This window comes from Macaca fascicularis, chromosome 14, assembly GCF_037993035.2.
Source record: "Macaca fascicularis isolate 582-1 chromosome 14, T2T-MFA8v1.1".
NCBI classification, from domain to species: Eukaryota; Metazoa; Chordata; class Mammalia; order Primates; family Cercopithecidae; genus Macaca; species Macaca fascicularis.
In genome coordinates this window covers 119,479,898-119,493,263 of record NC_088388.1, presented here as the reverse complement: position 1 = coordinate 119,493,263, position 13,366 = coordinate 119,479,898, and the positions used below count along the sequence as shown (strand labels likewise).

At 47.7% G+C, this 13,366-nt stretch overlaps 1 protein-coding gene and 1 pseudogene across 18 annotated transcripts in view; one reads left to right on the top strand and one right to left on the bottom strand.

Annotated features, from left to right (window-relative positions):
* The window catches only part of GRIK4 (glutamate ionotropic receptor kainate type subunit 4), a 483,018-nt gene that overhangs the window by 369,477 nt on the left and 100,175 nt on the right, over positions 1-13,366 (bottom strand). The window lies entirely within an intron of this gene.
* On the top strand, positions 3,983-4,331 carry LOC102116547 (elongin-C pseudogene; annotated as a pseudogene).

The following is a 13,366-nucleotide window of genomic DNA, read 5'->3' as shown; positions in this document are numbered from 1 at the left end:
ACTCTTGGGCTCTCCATTGGGGTGGCCCCTGCCAAACCCCAAGGGAGCCTCAAGAGCCCTTGGTGAGAGGTTGTAGCAGTGTGATGAGATGTTTGGATTTCAACATAATTATTGCTATAACAATTTAATCACTTAAAAACACTATCTTGTGTTGCTCTAATGAAGAGAGAGGCTCTTTTTCATATTGTTTGTGCCATCTGTGAGCAATTTTCACATTAGCCTCTTAGAATGGCAAAATGAAGGCCAGGCAGTGATGGAGAGGGGCAGGGCGGAAAGGGGAGGAGGAAAAGGGAGAGGGAGGAGGAAGGGGAACGAGAAGGAGGAAGGGGAAAGAGAAGGAGGAAGGGGGAGGGCCTAGAAGAGAAGCAGCGTGCCACAGAGGGCAGCAGGGGCTCTGAGGGTCCCTGGATTGGCTGCAGGCTGCATGGTGCAGGCCTTCTGTATGCAGACCCCATCCTGGAGCCATGGAGGAGCCGGTGGATGAACACTTGACCCTGCCTTTGAGGGTACCCCACTTTCTGATGGGAAGGAATTTCCTAAATTTATGAAGAAAGTAAAGAAAGGCAAAATAGCCCAGGACAGTGATTTTTCAAACTATGGGTCATAACCCATAAATAGGTCCATGAAACCAATTTAGTAGATTGTAATCAGTGTTTTTCTTTAACGAAATAGAAGAGAATGGAAAATAACAGAAATGTCATTTCCTACTGAAAGAAATCAGGGTGACTTGGAGGAATTCCTGATTGGGGGGCAGGAACACACAAGCCTGTGACATCTTGTGTCAGAGAGCATGGGCTTGTTCACGGACTGATGGGGTCACGCCTGAAGAGTACAGAAGGCTGGGTGCGGTGGCTCACACCTGTAATCCCAGTGCTTTGGGAGGCCAAGGCGGGAGAATCACTTGAGCCCAGGAGGCCAAGACTAGCCTGGCCAACATAACAAGACCCCATACTCTACAAAAAAATAAAAATAAAAAGTTAGCTGGGTGTAGCCCCAGCTACTCAGAGGCTGAGCAGGGAGGATCACCTGAGCCCAGGAGGATGAGGGTGCAGTGAGCCATGATCACACCACTGCACTCCAGCCTGGGCAACAGAGCAAGACCCTGTCTGAAAAATAATACAAAATTTAAAAGAGTACAGGGGCTGGCTCCAAGGGGTTCCTACAGGCCAAAGATGGGACAATTTGAGATGCAAAAAGAATAGTTAGGAGAACTGACTGAGATACACTTAATCTGTAAAAAATTCACAAGACCATAACTGTAGTGGGTTAAAAGGCGACCCCTATGACCTAACTCTCAGAACCTCTGGATGTTACCTTGCATGGCAAAAGATGTGATTAAGTCAAAGGATCTTGAGGGGAGGAGCACACTTGGTTATCAGGGGGACCCCAGGTGCACCACATGTATCCGTATGACAGACACACAGAGAAGAGGAAGGGGCAGCATGACCACAGAGGCAGAGACTGCAGCAAAGACCAGCCAAAGCCACCAGACGCTGGAAGAGGCACAGAACGCGTTCTCTCTAGAGCCTCTGGAGGGAGCAGAGCCCTGCTGATAACTTGACTGCAGACTTCTGGCCTCCAGAATTGTGAAAGAATAAATGTCTGCTGTTTTAAGCCACCGGGCTTCTGGTCATTTGTTACCACAGCCACAGGAAACTAATACAATAATGACACTCCCAAAAGAGAAAGCCAAAAGCAAGGAAAATAAGAACTATCAGGGCATGGAGTACAAAGTATTTCCATTGGATATGCATATATCTGTGGACAGTCAGGGTTAGGCTTGGAAAAGTATTTCTTGCTGTGAGTCTTGCTCAAAAAAATGAGAAAAGTCTGCCCAGTGGTTCAAGCCATGGCTTTGAAGTCAAACTACCCAGATAAGTGTCTCACTTCTGCCCCCTAAAGGCAGTGTGACCTAGGACAAGTCACTTACCCTCTCTAAGCCTCCAGTCTTTGTCTGAAAAATGGGGGTAGTAATAGCACCTAGTTCATGAGGTTGTTGTGAAGATTAAATGTACCACATCCCAGTGTTGGTGGTGGTTGCACATTTGTCAGTTAAAAATAATAATAAGGTCGGGTGTGGTGCCTCACACCTGTAATCCCAACACTTTGGGAGGCCGAGGTGGATGGATCACCTGAGGTCAAGAGTTTGAGACCAGCCTGGCCAACATGGAAAAACCCCGTCTCTACTACAAATACAAAAATTAACTAGGTGTGGTGGCGGGGGCCTGTAGTCACAGCCACTCAGGAGGCTGAGGCAGGAGAATCGCTTGAACCCAGGAGGTGGAGGTTGCAATGAGCTGAGATTGCACCACTGCACTTCAGCTTCGGCGACAGTGTAAGACTCGGTCTCAAAAAACAAAAATTAAAATAATAATAATCATAAGTGACATGCATAAAGACAAGCACAAGCTATACCCCACACCCATGTTAATCATTACAAAGACCCCCTTGTCCTGTCGCTGCAGCTGAGAAGTCTCTAGGGATGACAGCATGTCAAAACTGACTAAAATCATGCAATAAGTGCCTTCACTTTAGAGAGGAAGAAAATAAGGCCCAAAGAAGGATGACTTGGCAAATTTACATAGTTATTACATGCCTGAGATAAGACAGACTCCACCTTGGAACTCCCAGTCTAAGGCAAAAGCACGTTAACCCAACTCCCATAGTCTTACATCTGCCCATGAGGATGCCAGGACTACCACTCTTTCTGGCTCCTGATGGCCCAGACCCTCCCTCACCTCACTGCCAGTGCTCTGGGGAAGTCTTCTTTGTGCCCACTTCACAGAAAATTCCTTAGCTGCAATGCCCATTGATGAGCTGGGAGGGGGTTTCTGTTACAATGAGTTTTCCTGCACTAAACAAGCTTACACTATCCTATTATTACCTGTTCAAATGATTTAGATATTTCTCCCTAACAGCTCCAAAGTGCCTGATTCCCTCATCCTCTCCAGCAGGGGGGCTTGCCGGTCTCCAAACACTCAGCTGATTGGAGAAAATGGACCGTGTGAAAGGCTTAACTAAGGAGAAGGTTGTCAAGATCATCCACTGACCCTGCAGACTCACCATGCCCACCCCAAGTGGCCTTCCTGACCTTACCCAAGACTCAGGATGAACGTGTTCCTTTCTTACTTCACAGAGGCTTTGAGCTTGGAATTTGTGTGTGACAAGCTGTGACCAGGGTACATGAGTCTTTGTTCTCAGCATTGAACCACCCATCCCCAAAGATTAAATAATGGCTGAGCATATAGGTTTCGGAGTCAGGCTGACTTGGGTTAGAATTAGGGCGTTTCCACTTTGTTGCTGCATGATTGTGGGCAAGTAACTTAACTGCTCTCTGAGCCTCATCAGTAAGAGGCGGGTAATGATATCTACTTCACTGGATGGTTGTAAGGATTGAATGAGATCATATTGCAGAGGGCTGAGCACAATGCCCGGCACACCATGCATGCCTAATAAATAGTGTCTGGTAGTCATCGAGGAAATAATAGTGGTGGTGGGGGTGGTAGCGGTACTAGTAATAATACTACAATACCTGATGTGATTGGAGCTAAATACTAATAAATGTTTATTTAAAAAATTAAACCAGAACTTTTCCACAAGGCTATGAAAAGCTGCATTAAAAGCTTTCCCGGGCCAGGTGTAGTGGTTCATGCCTGTAATCCCAGCTTTTTGGGAGGCCAAAGCAGGAGGATCCCTTGAGCCCAGGAGTTTGAGACCAGCCTGGACAACATAAGGAGACCCCATCTGTATTAGTCTGTGCTCGTATTGCTATAAAGAAATACCTGAGGACAGGGAGGCAGCTGAGGGTGGGGGAGTGGCCCTGGAACAGGGGCTGTGGCCATACATGGGGACTGGGCTATGGTAGCTACGGGGTGGTACATGGGGACTGGGCTGTGGTGGCTCCTCGAGCTGGGGCAGAAAAAGAACTCTGAGAAACTACTAAAGTTCCTGAGGAAGCAAAGTAGAATTTCATAAGAACAAAATGGATGGCAAGGAGAAAACCTATGGTGGCTATGAAGGTCCTGATGCCATGTATGTCAAATCAGTATCATCTGATGGCCATGAATTTATTGTAAAAAGAGAGTATGCATTAACATCAGGCATGATAAAGCCATGTTGAGTGGCCCAGGTCAATTTTGCTGAGAACAAAACCAATGAGGTCAGTATTAGAGAGGTACCTTCACATGTGCTATCAAAAGTATGCATGTTATTTTACATACAAGGTTCACTACACTAACAGCTCCACCAAGATTCCCAAACTCCCAATTGTACCTGAAAATGCACTAGAACTGCTGGTGGCTGCGAACTTCCTAGATTGTCAAATAAAATAAATTATAATACACTGTTAACTCTTTTCAGTTTTTTTTGTTTTTTTTTTAAAGAAATACCAGAGACTGGGTAATTTATGATGAAAAGAGATTTAATTAGCTCACAGTTCTGCAGGCTGTACAGTCTGCTTCTGGGGAGGCCTCAGGAAACTTACAATCATGGCCAAAGGCAAAGGAGGAGCAAGCACTTCACATGGCCATAGCAAGAGGAAGAGTAGGGGAGGTGCCACTCACTTTTAAACAACCAGATCTCATGGGAACTCACTCACTGTCATGAGAACGGCACCAAGAGGTAAATCCGCCTCCACAATCCAATCACCTCCCACCAGGACCCCCCTCCAACAATGGGTATTACAATTCCACTTGAGATTTGGGCAGACACACAGCTTCAAACCATATTATTTCACCCCTGACCCCTCTTCAATCTCATGTCCTTCTTATATTGGAAAATATAAACATGCCTTCCAAACAGTCCCCCAAAGTCTTAACTCATTCCAGTATTAACTCAAAAGTCCAAAGTCTCATTTGAGACAAAGGAAGTCTCTTCTGCCTATGAGCCTGTAAAATCAAAAACAACTTAGTTACTTCCAAGATGCAATGGGGGTACAGGCATTGCGTGAAAACTCTCATTCCAAAAGGGAGAAATAAGCCAAAAGAAAGGGACCATAGCCCCCATTCAAGTACGAAACCCAGCAGGACAGTCATTAAATCTTAAATCTCCAAAATAATCTCCTTCAACTCCATTTCTCACATCCAGGACATACTAGTGCAAAGGGTGGGCTCCCAAGGCCTTAAGCAGCTCTGCTCTTGTGGCTCTGTAGGGTTCAGTCCCCACAGTGGATTTCAAGGGCTGGAGTTCAGTGCTTGCAGCTTTTCCAGGCACAAAATACAAGCTGCTGGTGGATCTACCATTCTGGGGTCTGGAGGACGGTGACCCTCTTCTCACAGCTCCACTAGGCAGTGCCCTGTGTGGGGGCTCTAACCCCACACTTCCCCTTCATACTGCTGCACTAGTAGAGGTTCTCCATGAGGGCTCCACCCCTGCAGCAAGCTTCTCCCTGGACAAATAGGCTTTTCCATACATCCTCCAAAATCTAGACAAAGGCTCCCAAGCCTCAACTCTTGCACTCTGTGCACCCGCCTGCTTAACATCACATGGAAACCACCAAGGCTTATGGCTTGTACCCTCTGAAACTGTGGTCCAAGCTGTACCTGGGCCCCTTTGAGCCTCAGCTGGAGCTGGAGTGTGGGCTGTAAAGAACAGTGTCTTGATGCTGTGCAAGGCAGCAGGGCCCTGGGCCTGGCCCACGACACCATTATGTCCTCCTAGGCCTCTGGGCCTATGATGGGAGGAGCTGCCACAATGGTCTCTGAATGCCTCAAGGCCTTTTCCCCACTGTCTTGGCTTTTAGCCCTTGGCCCCTTTTTACTTTTGCAAATTTCTACAGCCTGTTTGAATTCCTCCCCTAAAAATGGGCTTCTCTTTTGTACCACATGACCAGGCTGCAAACTTTCCAAAGTTTCATGCTCTGCTTCTCTTTTAAATATAAGTTGCAGCTTTAAGTCATTTCTTTGTCTACACATATGAGCATAGGCATTAGAAGCAGTCAGGTAACATCTTACATGCTTTGCTGCTTAGAAATTTCTTCCACCAGATACTCTAAATCATCACTCTCAATATCAAAGTTCTACAGATCCCTAGAACAGGGACACAAGGAAACCAGGCTCTTTGTTAACACATAGTAAAAGTGACCTTTTACTCCAGTTCCCAATACGTTTCTCATCTCTATCTGGACACATACTCAGCCTGGCTATCTCTGTTCATATCACTATCAGCATTTGGGTCATAACCATTCAAAAAGTCTCTAGGAAATTCCAAATTTTCCCTCATCTTCCTGCCTTCTGCTGAGCCCTCCATACTCTCCAAACCTCTACTTATTACCCAGTTCCAAAGTTGCTTCCACATTTTCAGGTATCTTTATAGAAATACCCCACTCCTGATACCAATTTTTGTTATTAGTCCATTCTCACATTGCTATAAAGAAATATTTGAGACTAGGTAATTTATGATGAAAAGAGATGTTACTGGCTCACAGTTCTGCAGGCTGTACAGAAAGCACAGCAGTATCTGCTTCTGGGGAGGCCTCAGGAAACTTACAGTCATGGCCAAAGGCAAAGCAGGAGTGAGCACTTCACACGGCTGGAGCAGGAGGAAGAGTGGGGGAGGTGCCACACACTTTTAAATGACCAGATCCCACAAGAACTCATTCGCTATCACAAGAACAGCACCAAGAGGGAAATCCACCTCTATGATCCAATCACCTACAACCAGGCCCCACTGATCCAAATGATATCACTGTCTCTACAAAAAATTTCAAAATTAGTCAGGTGTGGTGGCACATGTCTGTGGTCTCAGCTCCTCAGGAGGCTGAGATGGGAGGATCACTCGGACCTGGGAGGCTGAGGCTGCAGTGAACTGAGATCATGCCATTGCACTCAAGCCTGGGCAACAGAGTTAGACCCTGTCTCAAAAAAATAAATAAATATATAATAAAAAAGCTTTCCCCAGTCATGAACCATTATTCCTCTTAGTCAGCTATTCATCCAGCCATTATTTATTAACCACCGACTAAGTGCCAGCTACCTAAGCTAGGTACTAAGAAAACAATGGAAAGCAAAGCAGACATAGCCCTGCTTTCATAGAGCTGACTGGGGTTCTTAACCTTAACCTTTTGCGAGACAAAAGATCATTCTGAGACTCTGGTTGAAGGTTTTATGCTCTTGCCCAGAGAAACACACATCACTACATACACATAACACTTTGCCAACATTCACGGGGCTCAGAGAAGGTCCCCCAGGAGAACCCCTGTCCTAAGTGAGCCAAAGAGAACCCCTGTCCTCATGGCCAAAGCACTTTGGCCATGAGGCACTGTAGGGCCAACTTCCTATTCCATCTGTCCTGGCTGAATAGCCTAGGGTCAAATCTTCCAGACCAAAGTATCCAGTTTCCGTCTGAAAATAATGGCTCTCTAAGGAACATGTCTGTCACGGCCAATTTGAAAGAACAATCTAATAGGCTTTTCCTCAGGACCCCTTATGAAAGCTCCATTCTCCACTGCTGCCTTTATGACTGAGCTCCAGTTAAGGTGCACCTGGGGATCTCTTAGTAAAGGGATTACTGACCCACAAGCTGAGTAGTCACAATCCATCATGGCCCATTCTACAGGCCCCTCTGCTCCTGGGGCTGGACCAGACTCCGTGGCTCAAATATGGCTGAGTCCACAGCCCTCTTCCCCATTCCCACCATCCAACAATTCCCAAGTTCTTCCCTCTGCCCCCTCCCCACTCCCACAAAGATGTAAGGCCAGGGATTTTAAGAAGCACATAGGACTGGCAGAATCCAAGGTCTCTTGGACTGATCTAATGTAATGGATCCCAGGTTCTTGACCCGTCAGCCAGCAGACAGCTGGGTCCTGGAGGAGACAACCCTCTGAAATCAGCTGGTAACCCTCTCCCCTCTGTGTAACCCAATTCCTGCTTCTCCCCAACTCCTGGGATTTCAGGCCGGGAAGGGATACTAGATCCCATCACTTAGCAGTTGAGGACACTAGGCCCAGAGAAGAGAAGTACAAGGACACATAAGCAGTGAGTGAGACTGAAATCAAGATATCCTGGCTCTGGCCGGATGCGGTGGCTCAAGCCTGTAATCCCAGCACTTTGGGAGGCCAAGACGGGCGGATCACGAGGTCAGGAGATCGAGACTATCCTGGCTAACACGGTGAAACCCCGTCTCTACTAAAAAATACAAAAACCTAGCCGGGCGAGGTGGCGGGCACCTGTAGTCCAAGCTACTCGGGAGGCTGAGGCAGGAGAATGGCGTAAACCCAGGAGGCGGAGCTTGCAGTGAGCTGAGATCCGGCCACTGCACTCCAGTCTGGGCGACAAAGCAAGACTCTGTCTCAACAAAAAAAAAAAAAAAAAAAAAAAGATATCCTGGCTCCTACTCCAGAGCTCTTCAGCTGTCAGATTAAAATGAAAACTGAGCACCCAGTTAAAGAGGATCCTGGGGATCCCCCGCCCACAAGCTGCAATCACAAAGTCTGATGGCAAAGTCACGTACCAGGCCCTAGGGGCAGGAAGCGTGCCAGCCAAGCCCAGTAGGTAGAATGCATTACTGAGAGGTCTCTAGGGACTCCCTGGGACAAAAAGACTGACAAGTCTGAGCTGGCATGGCTGGGCTTCCTGGAATAGAGAAGAGAGCCAGAGCCCGGGCAGCTGCCAGGCCCTGCCAGGCAGAGATGAATTCATCAAAGGGTGAGGGGCTACAACATTTCTCTGAGTCTGACTTAAAGGCAGCTTCCATCCATCAAGGCCCAAGTACCCTTCAATCCGTAGTCTTGGGGCATAATTAACAGGCATTTAGTTGGATTGAATCTCATTTTTGGTGTCTATACAAAGGAGGTCCACAGAAGTAGCCCACCCAGCCTGCTCAATGCTTAGTGAAGCGCCATTTGGCAGAACCAAGCTCTCAGACGGTGAGCGCAGCCAGGAAAGATGGTATGGTACTGGGTTCAGGGCCTCAATCGGCCTCCTACAAGCTGCATAAACTCACTTAACCACTCTCTGCCTCAGTTGCCTCAAATAGAAAATAAGAATAACAACACCTTCTTCATGGGATATCAAAAGGACCAAGATGAGATATGCAGAAAAAGCACCTAGCATGGTGCCTGACACAAAGGAAACCCATGATGAATGCATATTTGCTTAAGATTTTTTTTTTTTTTTTTTGAGATGGAGTATCATTCTGTCGCCCAGGCTGGAGTGCAGTGGTGCGATCTCTGCTCACTGTAAGCTCCGCCTCCCCGGTTCACGCCATTCTCCTGCCTCATCCTGCCGAGTAGCTGGGACTACAGGCGCCCACCACCAGGCGCAGCTAATTTTTTGTATTTTTAGTAGAGATGGGGTTTCACTGTGTTAGCCAGGATGGTCTCGATCTCCTGACCTCATGATCTGAATGCCTCAGCCTCCCAAAGTGCTGGGATTACAGGCGTGAGCCACCGCGCCCAGTCAACTTATGGTTTTAATAAATCAGATCACTACCAGTGCCTTCAAGAAATAAAAATTGCAAAAATGCTCCTAGAACCTGAGGGTAGCTGGCATGTACATCTGAGTGGGGTTATGGCCACAGGAGCTGTCTTCACTGCAATGGGCAAGCCTGGGTCTAGGATGCAGTAGTTCAGATTGGCCAGGAGCAGCCATAGGGCCATGTCCACTTCTCTCACATTCACTGATCTGGGGCCTTCCAGATGCAGCCACCTCTGGCTCACCCAAGAACTTTCTGGTCTCTGGAGCTCATGCAGCCCATGTACATGGGACAGACCCCAAGTGCTAGACCCTAGCTAGTGGCCAAGGAGCCTCCTGCCCTCAGGAGGCTCTATACTCTCCCACTGTGCCCCAGTGGGATTGGGCCCCGGGTGGCCACAGTTTTATGGTCTTCTTCCCGTTCCCTGTCTCACTTCTCCACTCTTCTATCAGGCAAATGAGTGCACTTTTAAAAACCCATAACCCCCTTTTTGTGTGGTTCCCAGGACCACCAACTACATAACCACCTGCACTTACTTCTCTCTTCACTTGGGGTCTGCTTCTGGGGGAGCCACGCCTACATGGGGGGCACACCAGGCACTGCACTGAGGGCCTGTCCCCATCGCTGCCTGCAGGGAAGGCTCCCAGAAGGAAGCGAGAGAGGATGCAGGCAGAGTTTTCATATGCAGAGGGGAGGGAACAGAGGCGAGGGTGAACCAACTGATAACTTAGGGTTAAGACCAAACTCCCGGGAGAGAACAGATCGTCCATTGCTGAGTCAAAACAGAACAGCGTGTCTTTGAGTTCACAGATTTCCCATTTCTAGGCTATAGCGGGGCTGGCAACTTTGCCAGAAGGATTATCAGGACAATTTTTAAATGCCTTAGCATCCTGAGACAGAGCGCAGGGCAGTGTGCAGAAAGCTCAACCCGCACCTGACTCTGGGCTCTTAAATCCTTCCCTTGGACCACACAGACGCCCCTGCAGAGCTCAGGAGCTTCCCTGCCCCAGGACCTGGAGCCACCTTCCAACCAAGAATAGAATCACAGCATTTCTGGGATGGAAAAACACGGAGGGCATCTCCTCCAAGCCTCGTCTGAGGCATGAATCCCTGCACATCATGTCTGCAGCACCTTCGAGGGGAGCATGAACAATGTGTGCACATGCACACACGCAAACACATGCACACTCCATGTGCTGCCCTGCATTCTTGGTCAATCCCCCCAGTGTACAACACATGCACACATCAGCCCCACACAGATTAAGGGGATTAGCTCTTATCAAGAGCTTTGTATCTCCAGAGCTCTTCCCAACATCAGCTAATTAAGCAGACAGTCCCCCTTCCCTCGGCTGAAGAGTATAGAAAGCACAGGACAAGAACTGACAAGACCTGAGTGCTAGTCCCACGGTGGGGGCATGCCTTCTTGTACAAGACACAGAGAAGCAGGAAGCAGTTATTATGATACCCCACGCAACAGAAGAAGAAACAGAAAGTATAAGGAACTTACCCAAGGCCAATCGGCTAAGAAGCAGCTGGGCTCAGCTGTGAACTTTGCTCTCTCCAGCTCCAGCACTCGAGCTCTCCGAGTTACGACTACATACGGATATTAGTGATCATCCTCATTCTCACCAGCCAAGACCCCAATGGCAGAGACCAGCCCTCCAGCCTCAAACAGCTCTTTATCCCAGCATCCCCACCTCACACACAGAGCCCTGCTTAATGCAAGGGTCATTGGTTAGAAATGCTTTTTCCTCACACACACACCCGGGTTTGCACCATGTGCTCGTGACCCTGCTCCCCTACCCACCTCACTTCTCTTTGTCCCTGTGTTCCCTGCCCCGCTCAGGGCTCTATACATGGTGGAAGCTCAGAGCTCTGGTATGGCTTCAGTCTGACCCACCCAGAGTGAGTAGGGAGAACTCTCCTGTCATAGACAAAGCCCCAAAACCAGTTCCCATCCACCACAAAGTAGCCCGATAATGAGGGCTACATTGACAACTTCTAGTGTCAGGTCTAATTCCCTTTAACTGAGATCTTTTGCCTTCAATGAAGTCATCAGTGGCTGTCAGGAAATGATCAGAAAAACCCTTTGGATTTCCACCTGCCATGGGGAATCGCACATGCTATACGTTTCATCATAGGGACTCAGGCTTAGTCAAATCTTTCAAATGTTAGCACCCCTTAACAAGGCTAATAAGATTTTTTTTGCCTCAAAAGTCTTAATAGGATAGAAAATTTAAGCAAATCAATCAGTAATTAATTACCCATTAAATTATCTGCCCAGTATTATGAAGACACATAAGTATTTAGTAAAATCCTTGCTCTCATGGAATGTAGAATGTAGAATGAGAAAACTAGCATTACAAAGAGATAACAGCTGAACAGGCTTCTCCACTACAAATACAGTAGGAAATCTATCATTCATTCATTCAGCAAAGTACCATTTAAACTCTACCAATGGTAAAGTCTACCATAGATGGACACCATGGTGGCTCACGGGAGGGCGAGCTGTCCCACAGGGATAGATACGAGGTGTATCGCAAAGGAAATACATCACATAAGTAAGTGATTACAGGACAAGGTAAAGTATGACAAGCATGTTAGGAGAAGAATGAATTAAGTATTACAGGAGCGATACAGAAACGATGGAATTACTAGGGAAGGCTTTGTAGAAGCAGCAGGACTTGAGTTACCATCGGCCCTGCAAGGAGGTAAGGTGGGTCACCGACTCTCCGTCACTAGGAGGGGGTGCCCTCAACCCAGAAGCACAGCACTCTCTGCACTGCACAGAAGAACTCAGGATTCATCTTGAGAAATTAGAAGCTGGCAGGTTCACACCCACTGGCTTCATCCCAGGTGGGGCTCACCAGGCCTGGAGTTAGAGCACTCATCCATCCAATGAACATTCAGGAACACTGATGCTGAGGAGGAAGGGAGGAGGCACAGTCTCCGCCCCCACTGAGTTTATAGTCAGATGGGCGAGAGAAACAAGCAAACTCCACCGACGAGAGATGGATGAAGGGTTATACCACACACAAGAGGGTGCTGAACCGAGACCAGGGTAGTGGGCAGTGAGGGATTATGCACGGAGGAAGGGTGACTAAAATGAATCTTGAAGAACAGATGAGAGCTGGGTGTGCAGGCTGCAGCCACGAAAGCAAATCATGACGATAACAGTAACAATTGTGATACACCATTATCACCATTTTTTGAGCGCCTTCCTTGTCTTTTGCCAGAAACTGTACTTGGTATTTCACACACACACGTGCATGCATGCAGACACGCACATGCTAATGCTAATCAATTTTTAGTGTGTGTGTTTAGGATGCAAGTGATCCTTACAATTATACTACATACTAAATATTATTGTTCCTCTTTGACAAATGGAGATACTAAGGCCCAGAGAGATGAAACCACTTTCTCACAGCCACACATCCAGTAATCAGCAGAACTAAGATTCAAATCTCTCTATATCCTATCTGCTATTCCACACTTTGGAGCTACTGGGTGGAGTTCCTGTGTGGCCTCCTGGACAAATGGGCCAAGTGAGTCATTGAGGGGCCAGAGTCCCCAGATCTCTGCACCTCACTGTAGAGTCCCAGAGGCTCAATGAAGGTGAAGTGATCCTCTCCTGGTTCTACCTCAAGCTGTCAGTCCAAATCAAAGTCTTGTCCGCTCACTGGGTCTTGGTTTCCTGTTGAAAACGACAGGACATGGGCTGGATATTCTTTCAAGGCCCTTCCTGAGCTGACATTCTGAGACTCTGTGGTTCTCATGTAAAAGGCCTGAGCACCAAAATGGAACCCGGTCAGAGGGTTTCCAATCAACATGCTTTGCTTGCACCCAGGCTTGTGACTCACTAGGCACAACCTGTAGCAAGGATCCCCTTGCTGGGGAGGGGGACCTTCCTAGGGCAGAATGGGCAAATCCCAGAGTTCCTGAAGCTCAAGACACT